We start from the raw sequence: 13,464 nt of genomic DNA, 5'->3' as shown, positions 1-13,464 counted from the left end.
CTGTCTGTAATACGACACAATCCCCCATAGAGCTCGGAACTGGGGTTCAAAATAAACAAAAAGGAAAACAAGACGACAAGGAATAGGATTCCATCCTCCCCTCGTCTAGTTAAGATCGTTATCAGATTTAGGAGACTGAGATTAAACTGACGGTTAGTACTGGGAACCTCTAACATCGCCAAAACCTCTCTCAGGAGTAAACGCAGGCGTGCCAATCTAAATCTAAATGTTAAGCCCTCCGCAGTCGAAGGACCCAAGTCAGCAGACTCCGACCCTGGAGGTTCTCCCTCTGAAGCCTCAGAGGGAACGGCATCCCCAGAGGACTGATTGGACACAATTGTTATTTTACACAAATGGCCTTAAGCATGAGAGCCTGGATTACCCCTTCGTTTACACATAGCAGGAATAGGTAACATCGCTAAGGCTGTAGAGGTGGCTATTCGGAACTGTGTAGTAACCTCTGGTGGAAACAAACTCCTTACAGGCAAAGGAGGATCCGAACTCGGGAACAGAATCTAGGGAACACACCTTACTGGACGAAGAATCTTCAGAGGCGGATGGTTCAGCGGTCTCTAACATCTCAACATTGGTTGATGAAAACACCCTATTGAGGCATACGGAACATATGAGAAGGCTGGAATACCTGGGCCTCCTAACAATATACACAGGTATCAAATTCTGTATTGGAGGGCTCCTCCTCTAAAATATCAGAATCCTTCATAACTCCTCTATATCAAATTATAGAAAAGGGAAAAAAGAGCTCAAACGTTCTTACACATAAGCAGATATAAGCAGATTCTTACACATAACAAATATGATTAAAAAACCCCACTGTTCAATAATCACCCTCAGAAGATATTAACCCTTGATTGCATAAAGATAAAGGAGTCTCACTGTGACCCTGTTTCTATTGTTAACATGTGTGTAAAATAATGAAACTATCATACCGGAATCTATACCGTGGAACAGTGACACGGTACTTCAAGGTTGACAGATTGTAGCAGCGCTTCTGACATGGACTTGAGTGAAGAAAGCAGGCAGCGAAACTCGTCAACGCTGATTGCTTAAGGAGCTGTTAATATGAGTCTGGATGGGTTCACAGAAAGACTCTCCCTGCATCTCCAGACTCTAACTTTCATCAATGCTCTCACTGAGAGGCTGACAAGACTACTAAAAACTCCAGTACCATTTCAAAGAGTACTACCCTCCATAAAGAACTACTTGGTATCTTATGACACTTCTCTGCCAACCTCCTGTGATGAAAGGAAAAGAATGACTGGGGGATGAGGGAAGTGGGGGAGGTATTTAAAACCTTTGGCTGGGGTGTCTTTGCCTCCTCCTGATGGCCAGGTTCTGTATTCCCACAAGTTAGATATGAAGCTGTGGACTCTCCTCATATTAAGAAGGAAATATAACTTTTCAGGGAAAGGCTCTATCAAAGACTTGTTAAAGACAATGTATGAATTCAGAATCCATGCCCAATGTATAGTTGCGACTGTGTTAGTAATAGTCAAAGTACACAATATTAATGTAGAAGGGTAAAATTACTTGAGCAAGTGACCAAGAAAGTATAGGGACCCCATACAAGCCTCAGGTTAGATGACAACTCCATATCTTGCCACAAACAACAGTCATGTAAAAAAACATAATTTATGCTTACCTGATAAATTTATTTCTCTTGTGGTGTATCCAGTCCACGGATCATCCATTACTTGTGGGATATTCTCCTTCCCAACAGGAAGTTGCAAGAGGATCACCCACAGCAGAGCTGCTATATAGCTCCTCCCCTAACTGCCATATTCAGTCATTTGACTGAAGACAAGCAGAGAAAGGAAAAACCATAGGGTGCAATGGTGACTGTAGTTTAAAGTTAAAAATTACCTGCCTTAAAATGACAGGGCGGGCTGTGGACTGGATACACCACAAGAGAAATAAATTTATCAGGTAAGCATAAATTATGTTTTCTCTTGCAAGGTGTATCCAGTCCACGGATCATCCATTACTTGTGGGATACCAATACCAAAGCTAAAGTACACGGATGAAGGGAGGGACAAGGCAGGAACTTAAACGGAAGGTACCACTGCCTGTAAAACCTTTCTCCCAAAAATAGCCTCCGAAGAAGCAAAAGTATCAAATTTATAGAATTTTGAAAAGGTATGAAGTGAAGACCAAGTCGCCGCCTTGCAAATCTGTTCAACAGAAGCCTCATTTTTAAAGGCCCATGTGGAAGCCACAGCTCTAGTAGAATGAGCTGTAATCCTTTCAGGAGGCTGCTGGTCAGCAGTCTCATAAGCTAAGCGGATTATGCTTCTTAGCCAAAACGAAAGAGAGGTTGCCAAAGCCTTTTGACCTCTCCTCTGTCCAGAGTAGACAACAAACAAAGCAGATGTTTGACGAAAATCTTTAGTAGCATGTAAATAATACTTTAAAGCACGAACCACGTCAAGATTGTGTAATAGACGTTCCTTCTTTGAAGAAGGATTAGGACACAATGATGGAACAACAATCTCCTGATTGATATTCTAATTAGATACCACCTTAGGTAAAAACCCAGGTTTGGTACGCAGAACTACCTTATCCGCATGGAAGATCAGATAAGGAGAATCACATTGTAAGGCAGATAACTCGGAAACTCTACGAGCCGAGGAAATAGCTACCAAAAAAAGAACATTCCAAGATAAAAGTTTGATATCTATGGAATGAAGAGGTTCAAACGAAACCCCTTGAAGAACTTTAAGAACCAAATTTAAGCTCCATGGCGGAGCAACAGGTTTAAACACAGGCTTGATTCTAACTAAAACCTGACAAAATGCCTGAATGTCTGGAACATCCGCCAGACGCTTGTACAAAAGAATAGACAGAGCAGAAATCTATCCCTTTAAGGAACTAGCTGACAATCCTTTTTCCAATCCTTCTTGGAGAAAAGATAATATCCTGGGAACCCTGACTTTACTCCATGAGTAACCCTTGGATTCACACCAATAAAGATATTAACGCCATATCTTATGATAGATTTTCCTGGTGACAGGCTTTCGTGCCTGAATTAAGGTATCAATGACTGACTCGGAGAAGCCACGCTTTGATAAAATGAAGCGTTCAATCTCCAGGCAGTCAGTCTCAGAGAAATTAGATTTGGATGGTTGAAAGGACCCTGAAGTAGAAGGTCCTGTCTCAGCGGCAGAGTCCATGGTGGAAAGGATGACATGTCCACCAGATCTGCATACCATATCCTGCATGGCCACGCAGGCGCTATCAAGATCACCGATGCTCTCTCCTGCTTGATTTTGGCAATCAGACGAGGGAGCAGAGGAAACAATGGAAACACATAAGCCAGGTTGAAACACCAAAGTGCTGCTAGAGCATATATCAGCGTCGCCTTGGGATCCCTGGACCTGGATCCGTAACAAGGAAGTTTGGCGTTCTGGCGAGACGCCATGAGATCCAATTCTGGTTTGCCCCAACGATGAATCAATTGTGCAAACACCTCCGGATGGAGTTCCCACTCCCCCGGATGAAAAGTCCGCCTCCCAGTTCTCTACACCTGGGATATGGATAGCTGATAGGTGGCAAGAGTGAATCTCTGCCCAGCGAATTATCTTTGAGACTTCTAACATCACTAGGGAACTCCTTGTTCCCCCTTGATGGTTGATGTAAGCCACAGTCGTGATGTTGTCCGACTGAAATCTGATGAACCTCATTGTCGCTAGCTGAGGCCAAGCCTGAAGAGCATTGAATATCACTCTCAGTTCCAGAATGTTTATTGGAAGGAGTGTCTCCTCCTGAGTCCACGATCCCTGAGCCTTCAGGGAGTTCCAGACTGCCCCCCAGCCTAGAAGGCTGGCATCTGTCGTTACAATTGTCCAATCTGGCCTGCGAAAGGTCATATCTTTGGACAGATGGACCCGAGATAGCCACCAGAGAAGAGAATCCCTGGTCTCTTGATCCAGATTTAGTAGAGGGGACAAATCTGTGTAATCCCCATTCTACTGACTGAGCATGCAGAGTTGCAGCGATCTGAGATGTAGACGTGCAAACGGCACTATGTCCATTGCCGCTACCATTAAGCCGATTACTTCCATACACTGAGTCACCGAAGGGCGAGAAGTGGAATAAAGAACACGGCAGGAATTTAGAAGTTTTGATAACCTGGGCTCTGTCAGGTACATCCTCATTTCTACAGAATCTATTAGAGTTCCCAGAAAGGAGACTCTTGTGAGAGGGGATAGAGAACTCTTTTCTTCGTTCACCTTCCACCCATGCGACCTCAGAAATGCCAGAACTATGTCCGTATGAGACTTGCCAATTTGGAAATTTGACGCCTGTATCAGGATGTCGTCTAAATAAGGGGCCACTGCTATGCCCCGCGGTCTTAAGACCACCAGAAGTGACCCCAGAACCTTCGTAAAGATTCTTGGGGCTGTAGCTAATCCAAAGGGTAGAGCTACAAACTGGTAATGCCTGTCTAGGAAGGCAAACCTGAGAAACCGATGATGATCTTTGTGTATCGGAATGTGAAGATAAGCATCCTTTAAATCCACGGTAGTCATATATTGACCCTCCTGGATCATAGGTAGGATGGTATGAATAGTCTCCATCTTGAATGATGGAACTCTGAGGAATTTGTTTAAGATCTTGAGATCTAAAATTGGTCTGAAGGTTCCCTCTTTTTTGGGAACCACAAACAGATTTGAGTAAAATCCCTGTCCCTGTTCCTCCTTTGGATGGATCACTCCCATAACTAGGAGGTCTTGAACACAGTGTAAGAATGCCTCTCTCTTTATCTGTTTTGCAGATAATTGTGAAAGGTGAAATCTCCCTTTTGGAGGGGAAGCTTTGAAGTCCAGAAGATATCCCTGGGATATAATTTCCAACGCCCAGGGATTCTGGATATCTCATGCCCAAGCCTGGGCGAAGAGCGAAAGTCTGCCCCCTACTAGATCCGTTACCGGATAGGGGGCCGATCCTTCATGCTGTCTTAGAGGCAGCAGCAGGCTTTTTGGCCTGCTTACCTTTGTTCCAGGTCTGGTTAGGTCTCCAGACCGACTTGGACTGGGCAAAAGTTCCCTCTTGTTGTGCATTAGAGGAAGTTGATGCCGCATTCGCCTTGAAGTTTCGAAAGGCACGAAAATTAGTCTGTTTGGCCCTTGATTTGGACCTATCCTGAGGAAGGGCATGACCTTTTCCTCCAGTGATATCAGAAATGGTCTCCTTCAAACCAGGCCCGAATAGGGTTTGCCCCTTGAAGGGAATGTTAAGCAGCTTAGACTTTGAAGTGATGTCAGCTGACCATGATTTAAGCCATAGCGCCCTGCACGCCTGAATAGCAAAACCAGAATTCTTAGCCGTTAGTTTAGTCAAATGAACAATGGCATCAGAAACAAAAGAATTGGCTAGCTTAAGTGCTCTAAGCTTGTCAAGTATGTCATCCAATGGAGTCTCTACCTGTAAAGCCTCTTCCAGAGACCCAAACCAGAATGCCGCAGCAGCAGTGACTGGGGCAATGCATGCAAGGGGCTGTAGAATAAAACCTTGTTGAATAAACATTTTCTTAAGGTAACCCTCTAACTTTTTATCCATTGGATCTGAGAAAGCACAACTGTCCTCGACAGGGATAGTAGTACGCTTAGCTAGGGTAGAAACTGCTCCCTCAACCTTAGGAACTGTCTGCCATAAGTCCCGTGTGGTGGCATCTATTGGAAACATTTTCTTAAAAATAGGAGGAGAGAACGGCACACCTGGTCTATCCCATTCCTTAGTAATAATTTCTGTAAACCTTTTAGGTATTGGAAAAACATCAGTGCACACCGGCACTGCATAGTATTTATCCAATCTACACAATTTCTCTGGCACTGCAATTGTATCACAGTCATTCAGAGCAGCTAAAACCTCCCTGAGCAAAACGCGGAGGTGTTCAAGCTTAAATTTAAATGTAGACATATCAGAATCAGGTTGAATCCTCTTCCCTGAGTCAGAAACATCACCCACAGAAAGAAGCTCTCCTTCCTCAGCTTCTGCATATTGTGAGGGAGTATCAGGCATAGCTCTTAAAGCGATAGTATGCTCTGTATTTCTTCTAACTGTCTCGCTTTCCCCTAAACCCAGGTAGTCTGGATAATACCGCTGACAGTGTATTATCCATGACTGCAGCCATGTCCTGTAAAGTAAACGCTATGGGTGCCCTAGATGTACTTGGCGCCATTTGAGCGGGAGTCCCTTGAGCGGGAGTCAAAGGGTCTGACACGTGGGGCGAGTTAGTCGGCATAACTTCCCCCTCATCAGATTCCTCTGGTGATAAATTTTTAAAGACAGAATATGATCTTTATTACTTAAAGGGAAATCAGTACATTTGGTACACATTCTAAGAGGGGGTTCCACCATGGCTTCTAAACATAATGAACAAGGAGTTTCCTCTATGTCAGACATGTTTAAACAGACTAGCAATGAGACCAGCAAGCTTGGAAAACACTCAAGTTAACTCAAGTTAACAAGCAAAAAATAAAAACGGTACTGTGCCTTTAAGAGAAACAAATTTTGTCAGAATTTGAAAAACAGTGAAAAAAGGCAGTAAATCAAACACAATTTTTACAGTGTGTATAATAAGCTAACAGAGCATTGCTCCCACTTGAAAATGGATGATTAACCCCTTAGTTCAAAAAACGGATCAAAAAGACGATATAGACGTTTTTTAACAGTCACAACAAACTGCCACAGCTCTGCTGTGGCCCTACCTTCCCAAACAAACGACTTTGGAAAGCCTAAGAGCCCTTTAGAGAGGTCCTATAGCATTCAGGGGACTCCTGGAGGAAGCTGGATGTCACAGTCTGTAAAAGTTACTGCGCAATAAAGCGCTAAATTAGGCCCCTCCCACTCATGTTAAAACAGTGGAGAGCCTCAGGAAACTGTTTCTGGGCAAAATTTAAGCCAGCCATGTGGAAAAAACTAGGCCCCAATAAAGTTTTATCACCAAAGCATATATAAAAACGCTTAAACATACCAGCAAACGTTTTATATTGCAAATCTATAAGAGTATTACCTCTGAAAGTAAGCATGATACCAGTCGCTATTAAATCACTGTATTCAGGCTTACTTGACATAAATCTGGTATCAGCAGCATTTTCTAGCATTTACATCTCTAGAAAAAAATTTTAACTGCACATACCTTATAGCAGGATACCCTGCACGCCATTCCCCAGCTGAAGTTACCTCTCTCTTCAGTTATGTGTGAGAACAGCAATGGATCTTAGTTACAACCTGCTAAGATCATAGAGATCACAGGCAGATTTTTCTTCTATTTTCTGCCTGTGACAAAATAGTACAACTCTGGTACCATTTAAAAATAACAAACTTTTGATTGAAGAAAAAAACAACTACTTTTCACCACTTCTCTCTTACTACCTCAATGCTTGTCGAGAGTTGCAAGAGAATTACTGGATATGGCAGGTAGGGGAGGAGCTATATAGCAGCTCTGCTGTGGGTGATCCTCTTGCAACTTCCTGTTGGGAAGGAGAATATCCCACAAGTAATGGATGATCCGTGGACTGGATACACCTTACAAGAGAAAAATCAAACTGCATCCCAGTGGGTGTAAACGGTATTACCTAAAGAGGAAGGGTAATAGCCTTGGGTTTGTTAACATCAGAAGTTTCTATTCTCACCAGGTAGGAACTATTACCTAGGGATTATAATTTATGTGTGTGTTTTTTTATTGTCTTATAGGAGAAATAAATATGTACATATATATATATATATACACACACACACACACATATATATATATATGGTTCTTGCACCCAGACCTGTCTGGGGTTAACTGCTTGTGGCTCTGGGGACAGCACAGCTTCCTGTGAGTGCCAGTGGCACCCAGGGCTGAGCATGTTGCAGGGTCATGGGATGTGTACCCGGTCCGGTATGAGAGTGCAGTTCCCTTCCGTGTTTTGTATATGTCTAGGGTGGTTACATATTCCTGTGCACCCTTCTCTTGTTTTCAGTTTGTTTGGATTTGAAAGCTTGCATTGTGTGGCTGTTTTAGGGTCTCAGGTATTGGAAAGGACCTTGACGTGGTACCTGAGCTTGTCCCATTTGGATAGATGCGGTGACTAACCTTTCCATTTTTGCTTTTAAATCTTAGCTGAGAGCTTGTAAGTGAGTGCTGGGTTTTCTCTGTGTGTTGTATTAATTTGTTTTGTAATTTTCCCTATGGTTCTTGCACCCAGACCTGTCTGGGGTTAACTGCTTGTGGCTCTGGGGACAGCACAGCTTCCTGTGAGTGCCAGTGGCACCCAGGGCTGAGCATGTTGCAGGGTCATGGGATGTGTACCCGGTCCGGTATGAGAGTGCAGTTCCCTTCCGTGTTTTGTATATGTCTAGGGTGGTTACATATTCCTGTGCACTCTTCCCTTGTTTTCAGTTTGTTTGGATTTGAAAGCTTGCATTGTGTGGCTGTTTTGGGGTCTCAGGTATTGGAAAGGACCTTGACGTGGTACCTGAGCTTGTCCCATTTGGCCAGATGCGGTGACTAACCTTTCCATTTTTGCTTTTAAATCTTAGCTGAGAGCTTGTAAGTGAGTGCTGGGTTTTCTCTGTGTGATATATATATATATATACATATATATATATATATATATATATATATACACATATACACACACACACACATACATATACACACATATAATATATATAATACACACGTACATATATGCACACATATACATATATATACACATACACACACACACACACACACTTATATACTGTATATACAGTATAAATAAATATATATATATATATATATATATATATATACACATACCCTTGTTTGGAGGGGGGAAAAGCACACACACACACAGCTATTTTCATAGATTGTAATACTTAATCAATATACTATCATTGAGACTTTCCGGAATTTATACATTTCTGCTGCCCTCTTATGGTGAAAGGGCTAAAATATAACATTATAATATAGGGCTTGCTGGTGATTATGTTACTTTGGCTTTATAACAAGAGCACATTCAAATGTAATTACTTAAAACTATTTTCAGTATTATGACAAAGCAGTTACCGTAGTTATTTTCATAGCTTAGATTCAAACTTTAGTTTCACGTTAAGGCTATGAAAAAGAATGAAAAGAAAAAACAGGAAGAGAGAGAGAAAATCTCAATACCTCAATACCTACTGCTATATATATCTTAACACCACATTACTACTACTAAACAATAATAATAATAATAGCAATAGTAAAAATAATAATAATATGATAAACATATTGATAATATTAATGAGACAGTGGCAGATAGATCTGAAAAATAGTGAGTTAAGTTAAATATTCTAATACTTTTTCTGAGCAGTACTTATATGGTCAGAGATAAAGCTGAAATATTACCTTCTTTATTTTTCATCACTCTGAAAATAAGAATAAGAAGGCATCTGGTTCTCAAGGTCTGAGAACAAAGATCTAATCTTGTGCTGCAAATTTATCATGTCAGAGCTAGACAGGAAAGTTCTAAAACTAAATATCCTGGAGTCTGTTGAGAAGATTGCCAAGTCAGAATTTCTGTTTAATCATTTAGAGACCACTGAACACCGCATGCAGTTTTTTTCCCCCAAAGGGGACATCAAACAAAAAAAAAGTTGAAGTTTGCAGTCATCAGTAAGTTTGAAGAAAACCCTTGACAAAACAACATTACATGACACCCGCAATCTTGGACACTTTATTACCCCACAAAGAAACTATCATCTAGATTGGCCCTATATGTGTAATAAACCTCTTTCTGTATTTTTCAACCCTAGTGTGTCTATTTGATTATATTCACAAGAGTTATAGGGCTTCATTTATTAAGCTGCGGATGCTGCTTCTGAAGCCCATCACTTAAGGCTTGCCTGAAACTGAAGTTAAGAAGCAGTGGTCATAAGACTGCTGCTCCTTAACCTGTCTGCCACCATTTAGGTGGCGGATTGAAATCACCCTGATCCGATCAGGATGATTGACAGCCCCTGCTAGCGGCCGATTGGCTGCCAGTGAGCAGGGGGCGGCATTGCACAAGCATTTGCTGATTGGAATAGCCAATAGAATGCAAGCTCAATCCTATTGGCTGATTGCAAGAGCCAATAGGATTTTTTCAACCTTAATTATGATTGGCTTATAGAATTCTATCAGCCAATCGGAATCTAAGGGACACCATCTTGGATGATGTCATTTAAAGGAACCTTCATTATGAAGAAGACATCGTGAGAAGAGGATGCTCCGTGTCGGATGCCTTTAAGATGGAGCCGCTCCACGCCGGATGGATGAAGATAGAAGATTCCGTCTGGTTGAAGACTTCTACGGGCTTGGATGAAGACTTTGGCCACTTGGATGAAGACTTCTGCCGCTTCGTTGAGGATGGATGTTGGCTCTTCAGAAACTGTAAGTGATCTTTGGGGTTAGTGTTAGTATTTTTTAAGGGTTTATTGGGTGGGTTTTATTTTTAGATTAGGGTTTGGGCTTTTGAAAAAAAGTTAAATGCCCATACAAATGCCCTTTTCATGGCAATGGGGAGCTTATGTTTTTTTAGTTAGGTTTTTAATATGGGGGGGTTGGTTGTGTGGGTGGTGGGTTTTACTGTTGGGGGGGGTGTTTGTATTTTTTATTTACACGTAAAAGAGCTGATTTCTTTGGGGTAATGCCCCGCAAAAGGCCCTTTTAAGGGTCATTGGTAGTTTATTGTTGGGGGGGGCTTTTATATTTTCATAGGGCTCTTAGATTAGGTGTAATTAGTTTAAATATTTGATAATTTATTTTTTATTTTGTGTAACTTAGTGGGGGGGTTTGTAACTTAGTGTTTGTTATTTTTTGTAACTTAGTTGTTAGTTTTTTGTAACTTAGTAATTTTTTATTGTAGATTTAAATTATTTAAACAGGGTTATGTGTTTAAATATATAATATAGTTAATTTAATTTGTAGTTTAATGTAGTTTTAGTATAACAGTTAGGGTAGGTTAATTATTAGTTTAATATAGTTTAATGTAATTTTAGTATAACAGTTAGGGTAGATTAATTATTAGTTTAGCATAGTTTAATGTAATTTTAGTATAACAGTTAGGGTAGATTAATTATTAGTTTAATATAGTTTAATTTAAATCTAAAGGTAAGTTTAAATGTATTATAAGATAGGGATGAGTTAATATTTAATGTAAAGTTAAGGGGTTGTTCGGTTTAGGGGTTAATAGGTTAATTTAGTTTATGGCGATGTGGGGGGCAGGCGGTTTAGGAGTTAATAGGTTTTGTAAGTGCTAGTGATGTGGGAGGCCAGAGGTTTAGGGGTTAATACATTTAGTTAGTTGCGGCGGGGTCCGGGAGCGGTGGGATAGGGCTTAATAACTTTATAAGAGTGGCGGTGGGGTCCGGGATCGGCGGGATAGGGGTTAATAACTTTATTTAGTTGCGACAGGGTCCGGGAGCGGCGGGATAGGGGATAAACAGTTTAGTATAGTGCCGGTGTTTAGTGACAGGGTATAAATAAAGCTGTGAAAAAGCCAAATAGCAGCGAGATCGATGACTGTTAGTTAACAACAGTCCGCTGCTCATCGGCCCGTACTTGGTGCGCGGCTTTTTGACAGCTTTTTTGTTAAATATGGAGAGCGTATTCAGGTCTGCGGCCGCGAAGTTAGGCGATGTCAGGCGAGCGTATTGGTGCCGTCGAATGCAAGAAAGCTGACGGCTTGATAAGTAGGCCTCAGTCTGAGTTATGTGTGCTATACTGCTTGAAAGGAGTCCCAGGAGCGGATTCAGCAGCCAAAGGTTCCTGCCACCGGGTCCAGTGAGCTGAGCCACTGAAAAGCACTCAGCCCGACTCTATCAGCACATGTGGGTGCTGCAACACTTGTGAGTACTGGGTACAGGTTGAATCATATCGATACACTCAGGGAAGTGCCAGAATGGAATTGATGTATTTCTGCCCAAGCAAAAATGTGAGACACCTCCTCATTGCTAGGGAACTGCAAGTACACCTTGACAAATGATTTATACTACTGCAGAGATGGTGTCAGACTGAAAAGGAATGCATTGAATTGGCCTGATAAGAGACCAGGCCTGAGCTCTTGGAGGATCCCACAAAATTATAAGATATTGACTGGTAAACGTGCCTGAGGTGACCAAACTCTGTGAAATATCCCCCAGACTGAACCCAACCTGAAAGACTTGAGTCAGTGGATATTATTTCCCATAACGAATGAGAAAAGCATCTCCAGAAAAACTAAAATGGAAGATGACTACCACATCTCCATCGCAAACTAACCGCTACTCTAGTAACCTAAACCACAACATCTCCATCGAAAATTAACCACTACTCTAGTAACCTCTAAACCACCACATCCCCATCGCAAACTAATCGCTACTCTAGTAACCTCTAAACACTATTAAACCCTAAGTTACAAAAATAAAAAAAGACTACCAGCAAAAAACGTTTTACCAAAAAAGGAAATTTATGCTTACCTGATAAATGAATTTCTTCTATGATACGACGAGTCCACGGAATCATCCTTTACTTGTGGAATATTATCCTCATGCTAACAGGAAGTGGCAAAGAGCACCACAACAGAGCTGTCTATATAGCTCCTCCCTTGACTCCACCCCCCAGTCATTCGACCGAAGGTATAGGAAGAAAAAGGAGAAACTACAAGGTGCAGAGGTGACTGAAGTTTTAAATCAAAAAATATAATCCATCTTAAATTGACAGGGAGGGCCATGGACTCGTCGTATCATAGAAGAAATTAATTTATCAGGTAAGCATAAATTTCCTTTTCTTCTATAAGATACGACGAGTCCACGGATTCATCCTTTACTTGTGGGATACAATACCAAAGCTACAGGACACGGATGAACGGGAGGGACAAGACAGATACCTAAACAGAAGGCACCACTGCTTGAAGAACTTTTCTCCCAAAAATAGCCTCAGAAGAAGCAAAAGTATCAAATTTGTAAAATTTGGAAAAGGTATGAAGGGAAGACCAAGTCGCAGCCTTTCAAATCTGTTCAACAGAAGCATCGTTTTTAAAAGCCCATGTGGAAGCCACCGCTCTAGTAGAATGAGCTGTAATTCTTTCAGGAGGCTGATATCCAGCAGTCTCATATGCCAAACAGATAATGCTTTTCAGCCAAAAAGAAAGAGAGGTAGCCGTATCTTTTTGACCTCTACGCTTTCCAGAATAGACAACAAACAAAGAAGATGTTTGAGGGAAATCCTTGGTCGCTTGCAAGTAAAACTTCAAGGCAGGAACCACGTCCAAGTTATGTAACAGACGCTCCTACTTAGAAGAAGGGTTAGGACACAGAGAAGGAACAACAATTTCCTGATTAATATTCTTATTAGAAACAACCTTAGGAAGGAATCCAGGTTCAGTACGCAAAACCACCTTATCAGAATGGAATATAAGATAAGGCGAATCGCATTGTAACGCAGATAGCTCAGAAACTCTTCGAACAGAA

Source organism: Bombina bombina, chromosome 7 (genome assembly GCF_027579735.1).
Source record: "Bombina bombina isolate aBomBom1 chromosome 7, aBomBom1.pri, whole genome shotgun sequence".
Lineage (NCBI taxonomy): Eukaryota > Metazoa > Chordata > Amphibia > Anura > Bombinatoridae > Bombina > Bombina bombina.
The sequence above is the reverse complement of the archived record's forward strand: the minus strand, read 5'-3'. Positions refer to the sequence as shown.